The sequence below is a fragment of the Lepeophtheirus salmonis genome, chromosome 1, assembly GCF_016086655.4.
Source record: "Lepeophtheirus salmonis chromosome 1, UVic_Lsal_1.4, whole genome shotgun sequence".
In the NCBI taxonomy this organism is placed as follows: Eukaryota; Metazoa; Arthropoda; class Copepoda; order Siphonostomatoida; family Caligidae; genus Lepeophtheirus; species Lepeophtheirus salmonis.
Window position 1 is genome coordinate 19,799,590 of NC_052131.2, and position 24,525 is coordinate 19,824,114.

The 24,525-nt window shown below is 26.9% G+C and overlaps 1 protein-coding gene across 6 annotated transcripts in view; it reads right to left on the reverse strand.

Annotated features, from left to right (window-relative positions):
• LOC121115278 (uncharacterized) overlaps window positions 1–24,525 on the reverse strand; it is a 467,901-nt gene that overhangs the window by 131,489 nt on the left and 311,887 nt on the right. The gene's annotated exons all lie outside the window — the stretch shown is intronic.

Sequence of the window (24,525 nt, forward strand, 5' to 3'; positions counted from 1 at the left end):
TTTTCGTCATATTTCCCAAAATCGTATTGGCTTTGAGCTATAGGTAAACTTTAATATATTTATATAAAACTGCTCCAATTTAAGCTGGTTTGGATAAAGTTGAGGTTTAAGGCTTACTCTAACCAATATGCATATTGGAGAAATGACGGATATAATATATGCAAAAATATTTTTTTTATTCATAATGATTTTGTATATATTTATTCGTATTTACCTATTTTTCTATTATACTAATCAAAGGAACAAATTAGTATGAGTGTATATTATGTATGAGGCTATTCTATTCCCAAGGATCTACAAATTTATCCACTTTTATAACTTTTTACTTAGGTGATGAATCGAAAAGTTATAACAGAAAAAATAAAATATACATAGTTTTTTTGGAATAGAGATGTGCATTTAATTACCAAAAGCCATTTAAATTTAAAATCTGTAGAAGAAAACATTGAGTTTTTGACTTGACTTACCTAAAAAAGATTGGAAAAAAAATAATAATAATCAAGTGTTAATATTTTAATATCTATGAACATATGCTGTACATGAGAAATATACTGGATAAGCAATTGAACGATTATAATCATTATGTCATTTATATTTGTATTATTTTTTTAACTACTTCGTGCATTTTGCAGTCGTAAAAATGAATGAAAATGAAAATAAAATACTTGTATAAATATCTTTATTTTAAAATAGTTTTAATAATATTTGCACGGGGTTTTAAAAAGATATAACTTGTTACTCTTTTAGTAAAAACATTGAATATTTATTTTTTGGAAATTTTGGGTATCAAACTAATACCAGTCAAATTTTACGTGCGTTATATAAAAAAATAGAACTAAATATTATTATTTTGTAAAATAAATATAGTTGTATGCCTTAGTCGTCACATTGAAAAAAAGAAAAATCTAAGAAATAAAAATAAAAAACAAAGAAACGATTTTTAAACTAAACAGTTAATCAAATTCACTAAACCTCTGTTAAAAAGGGGTAATATCCTAAATAAGGCATTATTGAGAAAAACCAAGAATTATATATAATCAAATTTAAGTTTCAGGAGCATATTGAATAGTATCTGTTATACATTATAACATTTTATAAATTTCATGGTATAAAATCAGCCTTAGAATTTTTAGATTTGTACTCAAACCGCACTGAGAACAATTAAGTTAAATTTATTGGAAATTGGCATAAAGTCGATCTTTATACATGACTCGAACACGTAAAAAATATCCCTTAATTAAAGTAAATCGGATATTTTTTTAAAGGCGTATCGGACTCGAATTGCACTTAAATTTCATTGAATTACAATTTTGAGTTTGAATCTAGAATTAATAATTTTTCGTCATTAAGTGTTAGATATACAATTTTTAATGCAAAAATGCGTTATATATAAATGCTGAGAATCTTTGGATGATTAATTGATAAAATAATTAGTTTCTTGTGAGTCTAAAAAGGTTTTAAAAATGTAGGATTTTCCAAATTAATTCAGTTTCAATTACTTGGTTTGAACAAAACGTACTAATTTAAATTTTTGCAAGCTACAATATACTATAATACTAATATTTACTCTCTAGCATAATTATCTGTGGTGTTATTTGTGTTCAAAGAATTTTGGTAAATTTCAAAATATAATAATGAATTGAATAAATCGTTTTTTTAATTATAAGAAGTGAAACAATTAACTGATTTTCCTTAATTGCATCAATAAAAACGTAAAACTAAATGAACATTAGTTTAAAGTTATAAAATATTTTGTCAATCTATCTTTTCAAAATTTTATTGGGACGGAAAACGCGAATTGCTCACTACTAAAGTGCAACTAACTAAGAAAAAAATTGAAAAATTAAATTTTAGATAATATGTTTTTTATAAAATTCAAATAAAAAATTTATTGAAAAAAAGTTCAAAAGTTTATAGCAATATGAAAAATCAAATTTTTGTAAAAATTACCCAAATCTACTGCTATTTAGAAAAAATTTAATTTTTAGGAAAAAAAATTCGGAAATTATTAGAAAAATATTACATTTTTGGAGAAAAGTTTCAAAAATAAATGGTCATTCAGAAATAATTAAATTTCTTAGAAAAAAAATTTAAAATAATTAAAAAAAAAGTAAAATATTAAATTTACTTGTAAAACACAAAAAATCCTTAGTTTTTCATCAATACACATCAAAAAATCAAATCAACAGATCTCTATAATAATAGGACACTATACTACACACACTAAGATAAACATTTGAAAGTATTACTATTTTTGAGATATTTAGTATTACCTTAAAACAACATTTTATTAATTTAAAATATTATAAAGGCATTGCTTTGTCTAAAAAAAGCATTTAATGATCACAACATTCCCAAGTTTTCCCTTACTTATTTAAAAATTGGTTAAAAAACCACATATTCAGACTTATAAAATTAATTTTTGGGGTAAAGATGAGGTTGTTAGGCGATTTTAATTTTTTTTCTCCAGCATTAGAATTAGAAATTGATTGTTTTTTAAAGGTCATATCATAGTTATATTAAAGCTCATAAATCCATTATAGTTTATAAACTATAATTAGTATTTTTGAGTATCTGAAATTGCATACAAAATCTATAATTTAGCAATATATATAATTTAAATTATTTATGCTGTTAAAAAATAAATAGGAAATATATCTTATTTTTGATTTTTGCTCCATATTGTTCTTGTCATAAAATTTGCAAACAATTTGGCATATATATTTGGAATATTCTGATGTAATCATTTTGCCAATTTGCTTACGTTAAATACTATAATTCCTGCAATTATATCATTTTTTTATCTGTCTTTGTAAGCCTGAGTCATATAATAATTGAGACTTGTAAGCGAAGGCTCAAGTGGACCTGCTACAAATGGAGTAAAATAACTCAGAAATAACCTTTACAACATAAAATAAATTCATAAGGCTATTTGTAATATATTCTTTACAAAAACATCCATATATTAGATTCAAATAGTCGAATGTATTGCTATTGCTAAATAAAAGGCCTGTAGTTAGATTGAAATGAGATAATTTCTTTACTCTGTGAGGTCAGGTCTGATTTTCTTATATAGGTATACCTTTTACTACAAAAAAAATCTAATAAGCACTTTTTTTTTTCATAAACATTTTACAAATTGTTATCAGAGGCCTATTGAACTTATGTTATGGTTTGTAGTAACTTTTTACTTGATCTACCCCATTTGTAGCGGGCGAGCTTGAACCTTCACTTTCAAGTTTATCAAATTAAAACAATTAATTAAATTCACTAAACCTAAATTAAAAATCCCTAAATATACGAATGAATCATCAACAAATAAAAGATTTAATATAAGCAGATTTAATGTTTAAAGAGCATACTGAAAATTATTGATAATAAAATGTAAATTGAAAGGAATAAAAACTAACGGAAGGTTAACATGTAGCATAAATATCATTTTACATATGTAAATAAATCTATTTTATTAATTTTATAGGTAGTTAGAATATTTCTTCCTTTTTTTAGATTTTATATAAAGCACACTAATATTATGTTGATGAAGATATGTAATACAATATTTCTATCAAATAATTTTCTTTTCGTAGAAATACTAACTAATTATTTCCGATATGTATAATGCATTTTGCATTTCGTATAAATACATATTGACATAAACTTAATTAATATGAGTGATATACATTCAAATAGAAGTTACTTATTTTTTTTAAACAAATATATTGATTTCCAAACTATAACGTAGGTATTTTCGATAAACAGTGAAATCTGTATTAATGGCCAGGCAAGGGAAACTGAGGAAGTAACTGCTTAGCGGAGGTGGCCTCTGAAAATAAGTATGAATTTTAAGAAAAATTCAGTGTTTAAAGTAAAAAATAAATGAAAACAATTAATGTATGGTTATCATTGATGGTTGATCTAAAAACTAAAAAGACTGTAATCCTATTCGTCTGTCATGATTAAATTTGTCAGTCTTAGAACTGTTCCTTATCGGTCATTTATGGAAACTACTACAGCTGAAATGACGTTGTTACTAACAACGTCATTTCAAATTTTCAACATTTATCCTTACATCTTTCAATGAGACCACACACTTTAAGTTTAAAGTAGGAGTTGTGTGGGTTGAACGTATAATACTCAAGTATTATACGTTGTATTATACATCATTCATTTCATTGATCCTAGCTATGAGTGAAAAAAACCAATAAGCTAGGAATGAGGGAATTACTATTGGCTTCCTATGCTTGATAAATAGTGAAAAAGATCCTGTTGCCATTATGTAACTTTGTGAAAGAATTTAGTAATAAATTAAGATGAAAGAAATATTTTATTTATATTTAAAAAAAATAATATTTAATTAATCGGAAGATATTTTTGAAACTTTGTGAGACATTATGCATGGGGAGATCCTCCTCCCTCCAGCTATAAGGTTCCTTTATAATTTTAAATAACGTGGTTTTGGAATTTATAAACAAGTTAAGTACTAAATACATAAATTTTAATTAATTATTCATGAAAGCAGAGTGTACATACAAAAAGTGAATAAACAATTAACGTCATAAGATCAATTATTTTCTTTAAAAAATGATGACTTGCTCAATCAAAAAATATTTTTCACATGCAAAAAAGTATTGAACTGATTTATAAAAAGAAACAAAATTTTTTTGCATTAATTTAAAAACAGTGGTAACTTATTTAAGAATACTAAATTCAAATTTTATCTTATGATATCATCTTTCTAATTACATTTTTGAACTAGAGCTATACATTTAATTTTCATGAATTTCAATTAAAATATATCCTTTAATTGAGTAATGTCACAAAATAACTGGATTTTATGGTTTATTTTTAATTCAGTATCTTCATAAACTAGAAAAATATAACTTCGTTACCTCTATGCTACAAAATTTAAAAAAAAAAACAATTTACACAACACTCGTCCAAAAGTAGTATTTAATTATTGAGTTTTACATTGAATTGAGTTATCTATTGTATTTATTCTGCTGTTTCTTGTTTTATAAAACAATACCTAAGATATAGGTGTTGGATAGGAAATTCAAAAATTTATTAAGGTAGCTGAAAAATAAAATAATTTTGTCCGTATCTGGTGTTACTACTTCAACAATGGCAACAGCATCACACCGAAAGAAGTCTTCAAATGATATAAATATACTTTACTACATCTGTGGAAGCTTTTGTTTGAAGACTCAGAGGAGAAACATTACTGGCTTTGCGTACTTCAAAGTACCCCATGAAGATTAAAATATACATATGCCTCTTCACAAAATATACAAGCAATCATTTAGGGATTTCTATTTCTGCCTTTTCAATGTAAAATTTTTTAAATAAGATAAACAAAATGAGTCTTTTTTCTTAAAATTGAAAAATATTATATCCCAAAATTCTGATTTGATTGACAGAAACTGAGTTCATATTATTTACAATTCAGTTCGTTTGTTTTCTTCATATATATATATGTGAGTATTATCAATTAATTAATGTTTTCATCAATTATATGCATATGTAAAAATAATTACTCTATATATGTTGTAATTACGGAAATATGAGTAATACATTGTTTTATTCTATGATGATTATTATTGAATTTCAATACCGATATAATATAAACAATGAACAGCATAGAAATAAAGGAACTATATAAATATTGATAAATCTTGTTAATTGGGTAATTAAATCATTGGCTCTTCCGATGACAAGATATTTAATATTATTTAATTAATAGAATTGATTTTATCATCATTTATCTACAAAAAGAAAGAATATTTTTTTATGGAAAGACAAATTATCTTTATTAAAAGCCTCGAAATGCATTCAACAAAAACAATGACGATAAAAATGATATAATTTATGTAGTATTGATAGTTCGTTACATTTTGTTTTTTGAAAAACTAATAATGTTAGAACATTAAACATGTACATGTTAAGCATAAAAACAGTTATATAAAAGATGTTATAAAACCAGAGTAGGGACCAAATCAGTCACAAGCCATTTCAGTTCAAATTCAACTCCATTTGCATTACAAGTGGCAAGTCATTTTCTAGAAATTTTGTTTAAAGACTCCACACTGACTTAATGACTTTTGATGAGGTCAAAAATATCTATTCAAAGGAGATGATGAATTAATATGTTTTTCTTTGTCTTACTTCAGGCGTTATCTCTCTAACGCAGAAATTCAGAGTGTACTTGGCTGTCAGCTGTCGATGCTTTTGCTTCTTTTCTCGGAAACAGTGTTCCGAAAGCATATAAGAAGAGTTGCAACAAGGATTCTTACTTCCCTGCTTGTCTTGGGTAGAAAAACAGAGAATCAATATTATGATCTTGAAAAAGTCTAGTACAGCTGTTGTATACGGTGTAATTGTTTATATGTTATCATCGGAAGGAAAACAGTTGAATTGATTTAACTTCATCTAAATGATCATATATCTAACTATATAAATCATCTTCTATGTATATTTTCATTACTAGTAGATCTATTAATGTATGGTTGTTCCAGCGTTATTAATAAATAATCGTTAGAATTAAAAAAAGGAAGATTAAAACTATTTAACTCATAGACTAGGTGTTCTTTTTAAAATGTTGTATCTTTATTTTAAATTAACCACTTTTAAATCTCCGAATTCAAATAAGATATCGAATATATCCATATATATATTACCAAAGTTAACACCGATACAAGAAATATAACAATTTGCACCTTCTCCTTTCTTGTGTAAGAAAGTCTCATGGCCAAATATTCGGCAGAGTTGGCCGATTCCATTTTTCATATCTCATACCGCCTTTCCTCCTCCCTCTTTAGTGTATCAGGATGTTTTTCTTTTTTGACAAGTTAATTAGTCTGCACAATTGCATGTCATTATTATTCAAGTCTGACTCGAGTGACAAATTATGTTTTTACATGTCTAAGTCAAGTAACTAGTCAAATCTTCTGCGCTTCACTTGAGTCACAAGTTATAGTTATAAGTTTTACGAGCCAAAATCAAATCAAGGTCATTTGATTCGAATATACAGCTCTGTATTAAGCCACTTCTAATTCTGTTTAAATGATATTCTGTCGCCGAAATGTTTTAGCGTACTTCTCTAACATTTATTCAGAATAATTTGTTGTAATAAAGTTTCTATGAATTATTAATTTATTTTTCAGTTTTTAATCAAAATTTTCATATATAAAGTGTAAAAAATGGAATAAAGAAAATCAGGGGTTCATTCATTCAAGCTTTTTTCAAATTACACATCCCATAAAAGTGCTAACGATGCCTTAGTTTTTTTTTTTTTTGCAAATATGTAACTTTTGGCAAATATTTAACATATAGCTATAATATCAACTTTGATGTTGACAATTTTTTAAATCAACTACTTTATAAAGCATGTTTGAGCATATATTATTATCTTTATTAATAAAGTATAGTCTGTCTATATCTATGCCGAAAGTAAGTCATTTTTGAGTGGATGTACTTGATCTCATAAATAAAAATGCAATTGTGTTTGAAAAAAAAATGGAACAAGCAAATTATATTTCAGATTGTCCTAATTTTTATATTTTCTTGAAATACTTTTTGGGCTATAAATTTTTTATTTTTTTAAAAACATAACTATGCTTAATGAAATTGCCCCCTAACTTCTATTTAGCTTTTTTATAAAGTTAAATTGTTTTACTTAGTGTACCCTTTGATCTTTTTCTATTATGCCTAAAATACTTTTTTTAACGAAAATAATATTAAATAAATAAATAGGAATTCTTTTATTAACTTACATTCTAGTGTTTTTTATTTGAACTCATACAATAATGTATCCCCTGATCTTTGAGTAAATTAAATTGTATATGCATAAATAATAGAACTACACCAATTTTCTTATACCTATATATAAATAAAAATTTTAGACATGGAATTTTATCCTATGAAATTAAAAGTAAATATGTACTTCAAAGTAAGTACCAAAGCATTTGCACACGTCATAAGGTTTACAATTTACATAAGAAAATAAATTGACAATACAATTTGACACTATAAGTGTGTAAAATATGATTTAGAAAGTAGGGACAGCTTCATTAGTAAGCAATCTGAACATGTTTTTTTAATTTTACTAAATTTTTATCATAGTTATTTAATTCTTGAGAAGGGAACAGTTAAGTATAAAGTAATTAATGGTGAGTGTGCTTATGAATAACACAGAAGTGACATTGAGGGTTTGCTCGGAGTTATGAGTGTATGTATTTGTTGATCTTCCGAATCCATAGGTGCTGGTGATAACAAAGGACCTGAACACAGTACTATTATTCACGTTATAAACATTACTGCTGATGAATCCCGTCATATTTGATGTCAAGCTACAATGTAGTGTTATTGTTTGTGTGACGTGAGAATATTGAACAAGGGAAAAGGAGGATAGAAACAAATATTGTAGATTCACAGTGGTGCGTAAAGTAATAAACATCTCCAATTTGTGCCCAGCAAAATGGCGGCGATCTCTCCTAGTGTAAGCTAAGGGAGGGGAAGTGCAAAAAAAAATGAGGAAGTATGTCCGACAACTCGTATATAGGCTATTCACTAATATAATATTCTCTAATATGACTGAACATTGTTCTCTCTTATTCTCGAACATGATAGCTAGGAGTAGGGGGAGGCAAGAGTGAAGGGGTTGTCTGTCATATGATAGATATGGTGTTGTATATATATACCAATAAGTGTTTTGGCATTGGCTTAATTAAATCAACAATTTTAAACAATATATTAGGATTTAAAGTTGTAAATACTGTTAAATGCTCCATCCAAAAAATGATACATCTACTACGATGGTTATATTTTATTGAGCTTGTTCACAATTACGGAATATTAATTTGTATTTATTATTTTATGAGGTATAGTATTTTATGAATAAATAATTGAGAGGTAGGAATTTTGAAATGAGTTTTCTCTGAAGTTTCAGTCCTTAAATAAGTCGTTTTTCAAGGACTTTAGTTTTAACCCCGTGGCAATGGACTCAACTTAGTTCCAAATGATGGTACTGAGATTGCTCATCTCGGATCGTGATCATACCCAAACAATAAATTTAAGGTCTATAACGGAGTAATTGTCGTTGTTATATTCGGAGTGGGATTGTTGTTTATTTCCTTCCTCTATAAGCTGCTTGCAGCTTATTTAATAAAACGTCATGACAGCTATGCTACTCTCCTCCGAGTCATGGTAATTTTTGGTTTCTTTTATTTTTAAATAACATTGGGATATATTTTATGTATCACTGCACATTGCATCTACTTCACCTATGCACTGAAAAAAAGTAACAGAGTCAGCCATAGTTTGTGTATGGAAGAGAATAAGGAAGAGTATATGTACATGTGTTCAATTAGCTACAATAGTAAAATTGACTAAGCAATAAACTTCACAACTTTACTCACGTTAGTGAGATAGACGGCTTCTTACCCCGTATTGTAATCCAATTAAACCATTGAAATTTTCTTAAATTTTAAATAGTGTCAAATGTTATTTATCAAACAATTAATTTGATAATTTTTCTACTCTTTTCTTTCCCTTCTCTTTCTTTACACAGATAATGAGGGGTGGGTATTCCTCTAATCACTCGGTAGTTTATTAGTAGACTAAAGAAAAGTAGAAAAAATATTGGGTTCAAAGGAAATACTCGAATGCCCCACAGCCGGTCACAGAATAGTACTCCATAAGTTGTCCAAAATATTAAAATAGAATGCAAGCACATTCAGAGAATGTTTGCCAAACACTCATTTCACATGAAAAGTCTCTTAAGTGGGAATTCCCAAACAGAGATTCAATTTACGAAATTGTAATTGGGACCATTTTTGTCAATTTTGCTGCCAAAACGTATGTCTCCAGTAGCCTAAATAACAAAATGTCTTTTAAAGGCTTCGGAGTAACTTTTGGGAAGTTTGTACAGGTTACAAGTCCTGCAGTGCCTTATCGTTTTTAATGAATATCTACGACTTCTTCTGCTCTGAGGAAAAACAATCAACATTAATTCTTTAATCAGTTATTTGGATCGAAGGAAAATTAACCTCCCCGTCAAGAAAGGACTGGATGTTCTCTAAAGTTCGCTTTTGTCTCCAGCAGAGAAATGGTTTAAGTACCGGATTCTTTCTGGTACCCTAGAGGTAAAAGCCAAATTTTCTATTGGAGAAAAATTAAAAGGTTCTTTTGGTCGAATCGATGATGAATCAAGCAGCCATTTTTTATTTGATTTTACCACTCTTGGACCTCTGTACAAAGCCGTTGGAAATCTTCTACATAAACATTACGACTTTTATAATGGAAGATAAGCCATTTTATAGCCTTTTACATGAAAATAAAGAAAAACTTATAAACACCATTATCATAAAGGTACACAAGATTTTTTACGCAAAGCGGAGCTCCATGGACAGTGACTAGTGATAATTATACTTAATTGAAGAGGTACTTTAGAGTCTAGATCAATATGAAAATTACGACTGTATTAGACAATTGTGGAGTGTACCAAAAGTCCAAAAAAAATCAATACCAATATATTTTTTTAATTATTCATTTTGGAATTTTTCTAATAATACATGCCAACAATACAATACACCACCTAAACTTGTCACACAAGTATTTCACTGTGGCCTTAAGTTTGCTGTTTTACTCTTAAGGCAAAAATACCTTTAGGCTTCCTTCGTTGCCTTGAACTCTACAGTGCTCTACATAAAGTTATTTAAAGGATTCAGGGTCGGTGAATTAGGTGGGAAAAACTCAGTTTACTAAGAATTTTCTTGCATCTATCAAGTAATTTCTTGCGGTGTTGTTATTTCAATCCGGGAACTTTAGAACAGGTTCTTGATTTGATGGCTAGGTCATACCTCAAAATGCAGTTTGTTGTATTTTAGTCAATGTTTAACTCCCTGGCAATCTGACGGTGGGTTCCCCCCTTAACGGCACTGATGTTGACTTCTGTGCGCACTGGACGAAGCCTCCCATTCCGAAGACGAACAGAAGAGTTATTTATGCCATTATAATTGTTCTTTACTTTGAACATCAGGCATGTGGAGACACAGAAACAATCGGTAATGTCCCTGATCTAGTCTCCAGCGTCAATTTGCAAAACAATTTTCTTTCTTAGCTCATCCAGAAATTCTTTGTTCATTAAGCTAGGAAGACATTCAGGATCGCAAATAAAAGATCTTACATTCACGTAAATCATATTTGAAACAAGAAAGGAACAACTTTTAACGTACATTACTTTATTGCCGCTTGAAATAAGTGGCACGGACTCTCGGAGGGAACTGTAAATTATGCATGTTATACCTATAACATATATTAAATTAACCTGACAAATAAGTGATATGATAGCGTTTATCTTTAAATTTTTGACGTATCAATATAAAATGAGGCTGTAATTGTATTTGTAAAAATCAATCGATACACTGAAAGGATTAATCGTATCACTTTATGTATTATTTAAACTACTTTTTTAATTGATTTACTATAAGGTTTTTTTGATTTAATCTTAAAGTTAAGTTCAAAAACGTGTACCCGTTTTCTAATTACAAATATTTAAATATATTTAAAAATCACGAGGTATTTTACTTTTCCTTATTTATTATGAAGCAAAATTTTATAGCTATAAGCAGAGCGTTGCTAAATTGAATCATTAGGGAAGGGGGCTTAGCCCCAAAAATATCAAAACCTAATATAAATAAGTTTATTTTATAGATATGCATTGTAAAACTTACAATGTTGCAAGTTGCAATATGTATCAGCAAATTGTACATGTTTTAATTTCTTCGTCCTCAACTGCATTATTTAATTACAATATAAGCCATTTCAACCACCAAATATTAATTTTCACTTTGATCTATTAAAATTATATGGTTATAATTTGTAATTAAAAGTAATATAACGGTTGGAAATTGGAATTTTTATTGTACGATAGAATACTTGTATTTTAGTAATTTTAAATAATAATAATCAAAAGTAAATCATTAATATCTGATTATTTATCAAAAATTATATGGGTATAAAAATTGATTTGTAAAAAACCAAATTTAAATTTTAGCTTAAAAAAATCTTCTTTTTACCACTATAACTACTTTACAGACTTTGGGAATTCTTACTGTGTAATACCATTCCAAGTATTTTCAAAATGTTTCACAGCTCATTCTTACTTGTGGAGCACTCTTTCAGAAATTATCTGTTTAGCTGTTCCTACTATAGCTCTATTGGGCTCAAATCAGGAGGTTGAGCTGGCCATTTTAAAATAGATAAAATATGAGAGGCTTCCTTCGTTTCCAAAAAGTTTTTGCAAAGCTTGGATATATGGTTTGGGTCGTTGTTTTGTTGAAAAACAAACTTCCTTCCACTTAATCTCAGCCTTGCCAACAATTTGCGTCATCTGGATAGAATTATAACCAATCTGAAGAATAAAAAAAACAATCGCTCATACTTGCCAGAGAGGAAAAATACATCTGAAATTAAGCCTAGTCATAGAAGCAAGATTTTTACAAATAAATAACTAAAAAAAAATTATGTATCTATTTTTTTGGTAAAAATTATTATCGATTTAAAATAACAATATTGATAAAGTCATAAACATTGATGAAAATTCTTAAAAAGTATTTTTTTTTCAAAACTTTTTCTTTGAAGTGCATTGATAACTTGTATTTTTTTTTAAATATTGACAGCAATAACCAATCACTATCTTAAGCTGTATATTTTATATTACTAACATACTTTTTTGTTCTCCAAAATATGAATTTTTTTATTTTTAGTAGAAGAATTGTGTATATTTAAAACTTATTATATGAAAAGTTAATAGAATTATATTATGTGTACACACAAGATAGGTAGATGTGGTTATCCACCTTCACATGAAATATGTTACATACACGTCAAATACAAAACTATAACAATAAATGATTTTATGTTATTAAACCCCCCAAATATATGCTCAACGACGTTTACCCAATTTATTTTTTAATTAAATTTTCAAATAGGAAGAGTATCTAAATAAACAATACTTCTAAGTAGCTACCAAATTATATATTTGATAAATGAGACACTTCAAAAATGGGAAAGTAAATGTCATAAACATATTTTGAACAACTTAGAAAGTAATGCTGAAATTATTTTATTTATCTTCTCATTTTTTAATTAAGTCTCATTTGAGAATATATATAATTGAGTTGTATAATATATATCCTTGCGATATTTAAAAATAACATAGCATATTTTGAATCTGAAAAGCTTGGCTGTCATAACATTTCATTAAATTATCTGAGAGGAGCTACGAAAGCAAAAAGTACAATTAAATTCCATTCCCTCTCTGGCAAAAACATAGGCATGAATTACTCCCATATGGATCTTCAATTCTACTCTGAATACAAAAAGAACTTACTCTTAAAACTCCTCAACAAATTCTCAGAATTACTCTTTGTATTTTATGAGCACTGCCTCATGGGATCACTTTATGCATTTTATCAAAAATTATAGAATAATGATAATAGCATTACATAGTACTAAAATATATAAACAACCAATAAAGAAAAATTAAAGTTTTATTAGAAATTCAAGATATATGTTCAATGATAGGAAAACTTTTTTTTTAGTTAGTAATTTACTAAAATTAGAGGAATACTTTTTTAGATATTTAGTGACAAAGTGATTTCAGATAATCATTATTAAAAAAAACTATTAGCATTTAAATTTTGTCAGTAATTCTTTTTAGAAGAAATAATTTATATAGTGGAAAGTAAACTTTAGTATAATATGAAAATATAAATTTATTTTACTTTCAGTTAAAGGTTACATGGAAAAATAAATTGTAATTTAAACATTTTTTTTAATGATGAGCAAAAAAATACACAAAATGAGCTCAATTTTATTTAATTATATCAATTACTATTTAATGTTTTAGTATGTATTTATTTTTATTTCATTTGGAAATGCAAAAGGCTTTTCCTTAATTAATTTTCAATAATGCGCTCTTTTGTACTATATTTAATCGGTTATAGATTATTCCCTATGTAAGTTTGTAAACAATGGGTATTTAATAAATTACTTAAACCCCATTTATTTTACAAGGGTCTTAGAATATCCCATCTTTAAAAACTCAGAGTGTTTTTTTATTTTGTTCCTCGTTCCTTTTTCAACAAAGATTTTTCCTATAAGATTTGTGTTATTCTAAATCAAGTTTTTTCTGGCTTTTCTTGCAAAATTTAGGAGTTATTATTTATTATTAATTCAAATCTAGTTTTTGAATTGAATATTTTTATCCTTTGAATTGAAATAATTTCAATGCAAGAAATAATAAAAAATCTAAATGAAAATTCCTAAATTATTTTTAAAATTATATGTTCATTTTAAATGTGCATTTATATTTTATATTCAACTAGTAAAGGGGTAAACTAGGGGGGTTCGGGCTAAGGAGGCAGCTGAAAATCACATTGAATATGTGTATGGTCATTGGTTAATGTTATTTCTACTTAACATTTAAATCCTTTTGGTGCGGTCGAGGATTCTCATAAATAATATATATGTTTTTTTGTTAATTTTAAAAAGAAAAATTGCATGAAAAAAATTGTCTAAATGAGAAGTTTACCTTTTTTTCTGTTTTATAAATCATAATTTGTAATAAAAATATGCAAAAACGCTTTATGCACTACTTTTGCACAAAGAAGTAGAACATAAAATTTATTGTTAATGTAACGATAAACACAAACCTATTAAGATTTTTTTCTTACTTGCAAGAAAAAAAGTTATACAAAATAATCTTATCAAAAAATTACCCTCGATAACTGGTTCATTTTTGCAAATCTTCCAGAAATTGAAAATGGTACCATTTTTATGTTAGAGTAAAATAAAAATAATGTACAAACTTCACCGTTTGGTTGCATTTTTCCTAAAAAATTGAAAAAAAACCTTTGCTGAAAAAAAAGAAAAAAAAATAGAAACATTTAAAAAACAATGACAGGTTATTCAGAAAATGGCAAACATTTCAGTTCGACGTAAATTTTTATGCGCCAAATTTTTATGCAAATAATTTTTGAACAAGTTTCTACAAATTTTATTTTGTCTACGATTCCAAAATTCAATAGGAAGTCAATTTTTGTGTACCAAAAAAAAAAAAAAAAAAAACCTAAGTGCAATTTTCACAGATTTGTTATTTTGTCAAAAACTTTTTTGATTTTGAATAAATTTAGTAAACCTGAACATTCATTTAGTTGTTTTTTGAGACCCAAGCCACTAATTGATTAATAACTTAACTTATGCCCAGCCCCCAAATATATTTGTATTCCTGTCTTAGCTTGACCAAGTTCAAAAGAGGCACCCATGAAAATTTTTACCCTGCTATGTTCAATGTGGGCTTTCAATAGGACACACAGACAAAAATCCTATTATATATATATATATACAGATAATCCAATCCTCAGAAAATTCAATTTAAAAGAGAAAAAATACCATATCTTCAGGTTCTTTTTTTAAAGAATCATACCTCGATTTTCAATTGTTTTTTTTTTACCAAACATAAACATTAAAAACATTAAAGTATTTTCTACATTGAAGTTACTTTTTCTCAGGATTAGATGATTGTACATAAAATACTATTTGTCTTACTTCAAAATCGGCCAAAATACTTTAAATGGTACAAAATACTTACAAATTCATACGGAAAGTTCTCAATAAACAAATTTGATAAAAAAACAAACTAATTACATATTCGTAATTAACGCATCAAGTACTACTAAAATTAATTATAGTATTTAAAAGAGTCTTAAAAAAGGAAAATTATTCTGACTTGAGTTTTTTATAGGATCATTAAAATTAGATTATTTCTATAAATAAAAGAATTATTGTTTTTATATTAAACATATAATATCTATATATAAAGTTATAAACAAATATGACCTACTCATTTGCAAAAAAAAAAAAGAGGAAAAATACATGATAACTCTTACAGTTTGAAGAATGTAACACAGTAGTTATTATTTTAAACTTAGATATTCCTTAAGAAGAGGAAGGAAATATATACAAATTACAGTCTGTATCTTTAATAGAAAATAAATAGTTTGAAATTACTCCAATGTCAATACTCAAATCTACTCTGAGTCAGAAAAAGACTTACAAGTATAATATACCAAGAGATCATTAAAGTTTCTTGGCTCTTTTCATGAACTTGTTACTTTATACAAAAAGTATCCCGCTCTTGTTGGTCATATTTTTTTACAACAAAAGATATATATGTTTATTTCAGTGAAAATAATCAGAATATTAGAATTTAGACCATTTAACACATGAAGCTCATTGAACATTGATCTTAATTTGTAAATTTAATTTTTTTTAAACACTTAAAAGTTATTTCAAAGTCGTAAAATCTAAAATAAAAAAAATATAATCTAAAAGGATAGGAGACATAAAGTGAATAATGGTTTGTCAACGCACAGACATACATTGATCTGGAATATTTGGTACATAATATGGTTTTAGGTGTTACAGTGCCAAAAACCCAGCCAATAAGCTGAAGGAAAACAATCAATTAATGTTCAAAAATTTGAGCTTTAATTCATTTTTTTTTTCCATAATTAAAGAGACTAAACTTTAGAAATTACAAACTGGTAGTAGTATAATTTGATTAAATTATAGTAATTATTCCTAGTGAAGGAGCGATGTTTTTCTCCTCTTCAGTAAACAGATAACTAAGTTGTGGAGTAGTCACATGTGTCGTGTCATATGAATAATTAAAACAATGTACAATCTCTATAGTAGAGTTTTTTGGATAAATATTAGGGTTCTAATCCATATTTTGTGACCACTAACTTTTTTTTATGGTGGTACCTCTAGAATTTAGTCGTTTTGTTGTAAAATCAGTGGAACAAAAAAAATAAAAAATAAGTAACATTTAAGTTAAAAAAATTAACAATATTTCTTAATATTTATTTTTCTTCTTTCATTGTGCTACAAGTACAAAGAGATAAATATTTGTTATTTTAAACATTTATTAGTTAAATAAATGAACTAAAAAAATATTTCTACAATTTGTTTGTATATAATGTTTTTTTCATAATGGAAGGATAGTTTTAGAAGAAGTAATATGTATATATGTACCTTGTATAACATGCATTCTTTTCTTCTTATTTATTTCATTCATCTAATAGTTTCATTATTAACAGTCATGCAAAGGATTGTATAATAGTTGTGATGTAAGCAAGCAGGTTTTTACCTGTCCCAAACAAGAACAGTTTGAAGAAAGGGCTAGAAGACCCTGAAATCCGATTAGGAGACAAAAGTCGGACAGTAAATCTTGCAAACAAGTAAAATACACCCGGAAGTAAATAAAATAATCTTGTTTGATAAAAGAATTTCTCATGCCCTCAATCCTAAAGTTCTTAAAGACAGCCTTTAACCACCTCCAATCTCAATCCCGTGTCAGAAAATAATTTTTGATATAACTAAAGATGGTCCTAGACCACTTTTGAGTGCAGGGCCTGATGAAACCTTTGACCGAAATATCCAATAATCATAGTATGAATTTTTACTCACAAGTTTGAGAGACACCAATCCATTAATACATAATATTTATAATTGAAAAGCAGAGAAGGAAGATGTTCCTGTTTCAAAATATTTAAAAAGGGCACACACTGGAAGACTGGAATGCTTCAGCTATTCCAACTTTTAATGTGAATAAGTAGGAAGAATTAGAGACAATGGTTTGATGTGCCATAAATGATGTCAAATCTTATTTGTTGCGGGAATTCTTAAATGAACCCCTAATATACTACTATTTCCAATACTGTTTAATGCATGACGTCATTGTTTATATAAATGCATAAATTACATATGTAAACCAGTTAAAAATAGAATTTATTGATTCTCAAATGCGAAAAACTAAATTCAATTAGAGAGATATATATATGCTTTCACAAGTTTTATTAAATGAAGCGTATACCCAAACAAGAAGCGAGAAATTAAAGATAAATAACAAAACTTTGCTTAGATAGAACTTTTGTACACTAGGGTGGAGCTTATTTTTAAAATATTTCAAAAATGAGGTCCTCAGGGTCAATAAATATCATAAGCTAACTTTGAAATTTGTAGAAAAATATTTGAGGTAGCTCAATTACCCTAAGGTTTTGAAATTTTACACATTGAAGAAAAAAAATATATTTTGATATCATCTATACAGTACACATTTCAGCTTTACGTGTAAAATAACAAATTTCAATTAACAAAATTTATATCAAAATTATTTTATTAATTTTGATGAGAACTCTGTACCTACGTTTTCAAAAGACCAACAAGTGTTGCAAAATTAATTGTATTTTTCCTCTTATCTGTCTTATATTTAGTACATACAGTCAAACAATTCAACTGCATACCAAAATTTGCTAGAACGCATATTGTTTATTTGAAATAAACAAAAAAGTGCAAATTTGGATGACCTTGACTTGGATTACTTTTATCTAAAGAAAAATACATGTTGGCTTGCCTAAAGTCATTTAAAATTTTTAATTATTCATATTATTTAAACTTTTCAATATTTTCTCCATTATTTGTAATAATAACCAAAATTAAGCAATCAAGAAAAATAAACTGACCGCCTAGAACAGATGACCTCTTAGGCATGATTTTGGTATTTTGAAGCAGTTTAAAAGTTGAAAATCATGGCTGAAAAAACGGTAAAGGATACAATTTACGTCTGGGCAGTAATGGGATAACATTCATCCTCAGAAAGTGATGGAAGGAAATGAAGAAACATAGAGTAAACATTCATTTTTATTGACGAAAAGATATTTATTTATTTACCCATTAATGTAGGGTCTATTAATGTATTTGTATCCTACAGTAAACTTATGTTCTGTAGAACTATGTAATAGTTTGCAGATGCACACTCATTACTGTTTTTATTTTATGAAATGGGAAACTGGATATGACAACTTGGTGAAGTGACAAGCTTAAATCATGTGACTATTATACTATGTTTTTAATTCCTTAAAGAAACTTGGCTAATACTTTTATCAAATAATGATCAAATGGTTTAAGTTTCATTGTTATGGAACAAAAATTTGTAGATCCCACAAATCAAATTTTATAATTTTTGCTAGATATTTATGAGTCAATGGCAAAATATGCAACATAATTATTAATATTACCAATCTATATTAATAAAACATAGTTTATCTGTAAGTATTTTTAAATAAATAAAAAGTCAATTTTGATCTAAAATAATAACAACTTGCAGGCGTTTTGCATCTTGAATTGAGTGTGTATACAGTACACACTGTATATTGTGCTCTTAATATATAGCATATATATATATATATATTTATTTATCAAAAAAATAACAATATAGTCATACTAATGAAATTTTGTTACCACTTTACAATCAGCATCTCATTTGTTTAGCTAAGGGTCAGAGACTAAAGTACTTTCAAGTTCATCAGTCATAACAAATAATGAAAATCTAGTGTAGAATGGGCATGTTAAAAAAAAAGAAACCAAAAACAACATGGTAACCCTACCAATTTTTTTTAATGTTCCTTTAATTGGGTAGATGGAGTTGCACTGGTTAAGTGTAAGTAAACATTTTAGTATTACAACTACTCCATCCAACCTAGGAATCTTTTCGTGAAATCAATATACGTATAGTATATTTCTTTCTCTAGGAATCACCGGGGCACTAACGTCCATGAGCTGTGGCGATTCCATGACATTTTGAAGAATTTTTCGGTGAAAAGAAAGAACAATGCTAACGACGTTTCATTAGATCAGCTATAATCAGCTGTGACAAGAAAGGAAGGATAAAAACAAGAACATTTCCTGAAATTATTCTGAGGTCGATCCCCAATTATACTTTGAGTCCAACAAGGGCTTATGATTATAACTCTGCAACAGATTTTTAGGGTCACGTTCCGTATGTTATGAGTACACACGAATGTTCAATCAGATTTTGAATATAATTGAAACTATTTAGGAAATGATTCTTACTACTCAGAAATTAGATAATAATGACAACTGCTCAGGAAAAGAAAATTCCTTCCTTATATTACCGATTAAAAATTAACGGGTCAGCTAAAAAGCTTAAACTCTTTATATCTAATTCGTAAAATTCTTTACACGTTGATAGTAAAGGTATAATTAGTCTTTTGTATCAAATCGAGTATTTGAAAATTGTTTATTTGAATTTTTTGGGAATTTTTACCATAGAAATAGATTTGAGCTAAATTAAAAAAAAAAACACCCCATTATTTCACATAATAATAGAGTTACTATTTGTTTTTAAGTGTAAACGGATATTTTAGTTGAAATCATCTTACCCTTGGAAAATACAACATAAATGTAGAAAAAAAACATTTTTAAGTATTTGAATTGGAAAATAATAAGGGTTATGTTTTTGATTTGTTTTAAATCCAATTTGATTATTTTGAAGGGTAAATAATTTATTGGTTTTATTTTCTAAAAGAGTATATATCTCTGTTGCAACATTGCTATTTTTTCCCATAAGTTTCTTAAGTTTGAGTACTTCCATTTGTAAAATTGCTTGATAATGACTTATATTGTCTAAGGAAAGGGAAATGAAGATACATACTGTTGCATCAAAACTTGCAGTAACATTTACTTACAATGTTTATCCCCGTTATTTTTAATTAAAAGGTTTCATTACACAACCGAACAAGAACAGGAAAAAAAAACAATCTTTGTTTTTATCCAAAGTCTCGGATTTTAAAATTTGTCGGAGCAACACCGAAAAAGGCAACGCATTTACAATTGCTTCTCTGCCAATGTCAGTGCTAAAAAGGTAGCCTTAATCGTGAAAAGCTGCCAATCTGCTCGTCAGAATGTTAAAACTTTTATTACTTGTCAAAGAGGACACATTAGTTTTAATTAACCTTCCGTTAGTGAACATCCATTTTAATACATAGTTAGTGAAGTGGGTAAAAAAATACCGCAAAAATATAACTAATTTTAATTACTTGATAAATAGTTGAACAGTTATAATAATTAAGTGATTTAATTTTTTTTAATTATTCCATCCATTGTGTAGTCATAATTATAAAATAAAATCCTAAAAATACTTTAATGAATATACAGCATCGAAAAAAATAAATCCTTATTTCAATATAATCTTAAACAAGATGAGTTTTGGGGTCATAACAGGATATGATTTGTTATTCTTATAGTGACAGCAAATAACTTATATTTTTAATAAAAATTCATACAAAATATTCATTATTTTATGCAAATTTTGTGCATCAAATTAGTATGCATCAGTTTCGATGATGCTGCATCGAATATATTTATGGTTCAGTCATCACTTTGAAATCCAATAAAGGAAAAGGAATTATAAAGGAACAACTCTTTAACAAAACAATTAATTATCTTATCTAAACCTATATTAAATATATATATATGTATACACATAAATCCATAATAAGGAATTCGCAAGATAAATAAAGAATTTTATTTAATTATATTTAATGTTTCAGAAGCACTAAAAATTATAAGCGATAAATTGTAGATTTAAAGGAATAAGAACCATTCTTTGAAATATCAGGCTGTTTAATATCTCAATTCAATAACTGAGGGTCAATATAATAATCAGTTCAATTTTATTCCTTGTCCCTTCTACTTTTTTAATAGGATGAGATCAGATGTTTAAGGTCACATTACTAATAAGTTCATAGAAGGAATTATGAAAAATTACATCCTCTGAGTCCAAATTTTGGGCTTTATGCAGGTAAATAGTACTAAGTACATCTTTATAATTAAGTAAATAAAAATGTTAATGATATCACTAAAAGTGACTTTTTTGACAAATAGTGGAATGGAGGAAACAAAGTTAAGAGGCCTTACTTCATTTATAATACTTGGCTTTCTATCTACATATTTTCTGTAGCCTATAGGAATTTACTTATTTATGTTTCTTTCACAAAGGATCAAAATATTTTTACATAGTTTGAACATAAAACTTACTCAATTTGTGGAAAAAATACCTGTATAAATATATTATTTCTTGTATTGTGAGAATAATTCTTCGTGAATATGCATTGCAAATTTTTATAGTATATAAAACAAGAACATATCTCTGATATAAACTGTTTATACCTATATGCATACATATTAACAGAAGAACGCCATTGAACAACGGTGTAAAGTTATACAGTTTTAAACTTTAAAAATCCTTTATAGTAAATTTATTACCCTAATAAATCAAGCTTAAAATTATTGCCTTTTAAATATTATATGTAAATACAAACATTGTTGGTAGGTATACATATATAGGCTATAGCCAACCGTAAAACAATACATTAAAAAAAATTAATTCCTTTCAATATTTTTTTTGGAAAAAAATTTGAATTTATAAATAACATAAAGGCTTTATAGGCTAAAGTTAACCATAAAACAATACATTTAAAAAAAAAAATTAATTCCTTTAAATATTTTTTTTCAAAAAAAAATTGAATTTATAAATGAGATATAGGCTATAGCCAACCGTAAAACAATACGTTTTAAAAAAATCAATCCCTTTCAACATTTTTTTGGCAAAAATTTGAATTTATAAATGAGATAAATTATGGAGAAAAATATATGTATTTTAAACAAACACTTTTTTTAACAAATTCTATATATCAAATAACTCAAATATTACTTTCATCTACATACAACTATTGAGATCCTTTGAAGAGGATTTTCAATATATTTCCTTTATTCAATATAAAGTTGTAAATAAAAGACTTGCGTTTTGGCGTTGTTCGAAGAAAAAATTGTGAAATATGGCGTTTTTATATTTGATAGTGTCCAACTTTGACGAACTCTCAAAGAATACTTAGTCAAACAATTACAAAACTGTTACAGAGTGTTTTCAGTATTAAATCTTATCTTTTTAGTGCCATGTAGGGTAAACCGATTGCAACAATACAATGCATGATATACATTACAAAAGCCATCTATGTAGGAAATAATAGATTTTTTTAATTTAATTATTTTTAACTTTAAACCTGCGGAAATATAAATGATTGAAAGGCTGAAAAGTCGTTCAAATGATAATTTTATCATCTCTATATTTAAAAAAAAAATCATTTTAAATAATGATTATATAAACTTTTACTTTTATGTGAAATTTGTACAAGTTGCTACTTATTGAAGCATAAAACATTGAATAACTGGACGATTTTATTTTTTAAGGAAGAGTAAATAGTGTTTTTATGTGGAGTTCATAATGTTTTACAACATTGGCGATCATATCAGTCAGTTACATAATGAACAATATATCCAGTACTCGACAAATATTGTTCTTTCATCTATATTGACTTATTTCTTCTAAATAACTTTAAAGAGTCTAATATAAATAATTTTACAATACAAACGGATGAAAAAGACAAAAAAAAAAAAACAACAACAATGATTTAGACATACTATAATTATTATTCCGTTATTTATAAGTAGGTAGACATTCGAGCTGAGTCAACCAACATTAATAGATATTTTTAAATGAGAAAACCACGAACTAAAATTAAAGCTCTTAGGATTTCTCATGTGAAGAAAAATGTTCGTTGGGGGTATCCCTGGATTAAAAAAAATCCCAAATCCCGTGAAAGAACAGGATATTGTTAGTAAATAATAAATGAATTTAAAGTCAAGTATTTTTTTTCATACATGGTCTTCCAATACAATTGGAACCAACTTTGACCTTATCTAGATCCCTGATGAATGCATCAAGGCCCAGTTTTTTCCTACTTATACAAGAGATTAGGTGACTATTAAAATATATTTTCGGTTTTTTTAAATTTTGTCCGTTGTTAACATGGAGAAACACAATCAATAAACAATTAATATTTGGTAATTATTATTATTTTAAAATTTTTTAAAAGCAAATAACTATGCCAGAGTATTTTATTTTGTATTATCTGATTTTCCGCAATTTCAAGGATTTAAGGGTTGAACAAGGATAAAATGTCAAATATAAAACCTGTATTAAAAAGTACCAAATGACCTAATACATTTTGAAGATTTTGAAAAAAAATAAATGAAGCTTCAATTCCTAAAAAAAGTGGAACTCAGAGAAAAATAATGCAAATCTTTTTTTTTTTTTGTCAACACAATGAAAATAAAAATTTATGTTAAAAGCCATAATTACGGTAGCCGAGGGCCATGTAACACACAATGTTCTAAAAAAAATAAGTACACAATATTTGTAGGGTAGACATGTTACAATGAAACTTTTTTTCAATTAAATAAGACTATAACAAAGAACTTGAAGCTTTTCCTCCGAATTTAATATAATTAATCAACTAATAAAGCAGAGACAAGAACAAATAGTTTTATTCAATGTGCTCACACTCCACCTTGATAAGTGCTTCTATCTTGTTTCAGAACCTCTTCAAGCTGAGACCACCTAATCTCTATCTAAGTTGTCTACAAACTTTTTAATAGTTGCCATTAGAGATTCCACATTGTTGTGTGGCTTAGACTGAACTTTAGGTTGGTGCTATTGAAAGACTATTCTTGAGGGCCAAAAAATGGAAGAAATTTAAC